The following is a 3,751-nucleotide window of genomic DNA, read 5'->3' as shown; positions in this document are numbered from 1 at the left end:
GTACTATAGTTTCTTCTATCGTAAACTTCTAACAGTACGTTTTACTTTTGATTTAAATATCTCTAGTGTAGTATAGTTTAAAATTTATTACTCTGAAACTTTAAATTACATTCAATATTCAGTTTATCGAATCTTCTTTGCCAGTCGTAAACTAGACAGGCTATTTTCGCAACCAAGCGTGAAATAGCTCATGAATTTCGCATGGAACAACAATAATCGTAAAATACCTCAGATAATAGGTCTAGAACTATACAATATTGCGATACATACACGCAAGAATAATCTTACGAAAACATACAAATGCAGATTCAAAAAATTGTGAAAAATCTGAAAGTTGTCTTATTACATGGCATCTTTTTCTGCTATAAGCTGACTTATTATTATCACATTCTTTTCCATCTCAAAATCCTCAAAATTTATTTACGCTGCGATTGTGTGGTCGAAGACTCCAACACCTTCGTGTTCATCGTTGTATCAATCAATGAATATTTCAAACTATACTCAGCATTCTTCATTTTGATACTACTAAACTAAGTCCATGGCATATGGCCCTAACTATCCATGTAATCCCAACTAAAGGTTTAAACCCTTATCATATCAAGTTAGTATAAATTTTGACGTCTATCCTATGTTTATTTAGTAGTAATTTCTCTAAAATCGTTCTTACCGATTAATTGTCTATTATGAACGTTTCTGATTCCAAGTACTTTTCCCAACAATGTCCATCCCAGATTGATGATGGAAAGAGATCTGTCACCATACGATCCCCTTGATAGTATGTTCCTAGGGTGCACCCTACTGTGATGGAATTGAAAGTTTGAAAAATTTCCACATTCAAGAAAACAATAATACCACGAGGACAAAAGCTAGCTTTCCAAGAAAAAGAAATTCTAACAATGAAAATCAATGTAAGGACGAAATCACAGTAACAGCTGAAGAAAAATTCTAGTAGTAAAATAATGTAGCGAAACGACTTCAAAGAAAGAAGTCCAACAATAAAAAGCAGCACAAGATATCAACAAAGAGGGAACAATACCAAAATATAAAACACGTAAAGTTTCTATAGATGAACATACGACGGACAGATTCCAAGATTCTCTCGAGCAACTTAGAATTCTTAAGTTAAAGAATGTATGTCGAATATCTCAGAATTGTTGTTTTAAGTGAAATTGAACTAATTGAAGTTACCGATGTAAAAATATGGCAAAATATACACCAATTCAACATAACTATCTCTTGAATAAGTTTACGACATCAACAGATATGTACAATGTGTATTACAAAAAATATTATAATTGACTGTATCGGAAGTATTCTATGAAAAAAACTTCTATCTTGAATTGTATAACAATTTTGCTGTAACCTACTTTACGTACACGTCGCTTATAAAAACTAAATTTACTTCATGTATTTTTTTAATAATTATTAAAGCTCTATACTATCTCATTCAAAAGCTCTTGAGAATCATTAATAATGCGACATAGTATATAAATTTCGCTTTCTTCCAGGCTAAGTGTGTTTCTAGGTAAAATATGTACTAAACAAAATGGAAGGGTATTGTGGCTCACTAAATGTTTCTAGACGTGAATTTCCATTCCTTTTCCCACTTCGCTTAAAAGCAAAGTGCGTTACTGGAAAAGGAAAAAATTAAAAAGTTACAGAAAAGCAAAACTCTGTAGGTATCAAGAAGAAAAGATATCGCGTTTCTTTATGCGTTTTATTAGTCTTTATTTCCCTGAGGATGTAACAAATAAGCTTTAAGTGAATGCCACTCAAGCTTTGGCACGATTTCAAAGTAACATGTCTTTCATATTTTTACATTAAAGCTGAAGTCTGGTTTTTTGCTTTAAACGATGAAAAAGATTTATATTATAAACCCGTGAAATAGTAAATGTTTTCATTGTTGTTTTAACTTTTGTAATTGGTATTTAAACGATAACAAATAGCTCAGGTTATAAATATCGCACTCATTCCACAAACCCGACGGGAGCCTTCATTTATTTATTCCGCACAAATGACGTGATAAGATGTTATTGGGGTAGACCCTATGGTAGGTCAAGAGGGAGTGAGTCTGGAATTTATTCAGATCCTCTCATATTGGTACACATATAGTAAAAACACAGGATCCTATTGCATGCACGCAAATGTCAGCCAAAATGAACACAAAAAGACTTTTATTTTTGAAAATGTTAAACTGTTTGCAATTATTATTCCAATTACCTATTTATTATTCTGCATTGGACAGAATATGAATTATGACTCTCCCATTGGGAAATAATTCGATTTAAATCTGCAATCAAAAATATGATATTTATGATTAAATAAAATAAAACTGAGGATTCAGTTTTAATAAACGAACGTTTCGCTTTGACTTTATGTTTAATAAAAAACGCTTAACATGATAGGTTATTAGAAAGGTGTATATAAAAAGCATTTTCTCTCCTTCAAAAAATGGAAACGAATTTTACGCAAACCTAAAACGAGAGCGGGATTTATATCGTAACAGGAAAATTCTTATTTTATGCGTTGCTAAATTCTCTGAAATGCAGGTAGAAAAGCGAGCTCGCTCCGAAACATTCGGGAAGCAAAAGCGCGAACTCCATACTAATTTGTCCTGCACGCGCTTCGTACATTCTCATTCGTAAAATTCATGGAACAATTACTGGTACAATTATTCCGATGAAAAATTTACAGTTAATGCGAAATTTGAATAATGGGGCGAAAATCGCATTTACTAATACATATTTTAATTAATCATAAAGTTAAATGGAAAGAAGGAAATGATGTTTAACAAGATAAAACACATTAAGTGTAAAATTAAGCATTCTACTTTTATTCTCGTCGTATCCATGTCGCCACTTTTCGCTCTCACTGCTTCCAGTACCGCAATTTATACCGCGTTCACACGTCTATGCGATGGAGAACACTATTGTCTACGGTGAGATAACCTTTCTTCGTGAAAACGAATTCTCCTCTATGTCAATGTTCGCGATATAAATTCTACGAAATAGGTTCTGTTGTCTACAGGTGCCCTGATTTATACAGAGCAGCGAAACCCTAGGAACCCTCCCCATCCATTGTAATTGTGGAAGGTACGGGAGGGAAACTCGAAACGTTATGAGCGCTGTCCTATAAATGTTGGATGATCCAGAATATCATTAACCGCTGTTAGTAACTTTAAAAGGGATCATCAGTAGGTATGGGCATCATAATCTAAACATCACTAGTAAGCATGAAAATGTTACGACTTGTGCATAAAGCTTTGATGCTTGTCGGCCAATAAAATGTATAATTTGCTACAAAATGCGGGGAATCGTGAATTCTGAAACGGAAAGAAAGTGTAGGAGGTAAAAGTAGTTCAGGATACGTTTGGACAGAGTAATTCATTTTTTAATTTGTCCAAACTACCGGTTAGAAATGCCGAATGTTAAAATACATAGAACGCTGGAAACCGAGTTGATTAAATATGCATAAGGCGGAATGCAGTTGAGCTTCGCATAAAATGTAAGGAGGCTCGCGAAACGGTCGATCGTTTCCTTCGTCCGCTTGAGTGTAATGCCGTCCTTGTCACGGAAACCCATTTTTTAGAGGGCAAATTCACGAAAAATTTCTTGTCATGCAACAAGAAAAGAAAATCATAACTTTATCTCCGCATTAGCAAAAAGGAAAAATTATTTGTGAAAATTTATAATTATCGAAGCAAATCTACGTTTGTCTTAAAAAGAAATCAGAGTCCATATATCATAAAAAT

This window comes from Bombus fervidus, chromosome 2 (genome assembly GCF_041682495.2).
Source record: "Bombus fervidus isolate BK054 chromosome 2, iyBomFerv1, whole genome shotgun sequence".
Lineage (NCBI taxonomy): Eukaryota > Metazoa > Arthropoda > Insecta > Hymenoptera > Apidae > Bombus > Bombus fervidus.
The sequence above is the reverse complement of the archived record's forward strand: the minus strand, read 5'-3'. Positions refer to the sequence as shown.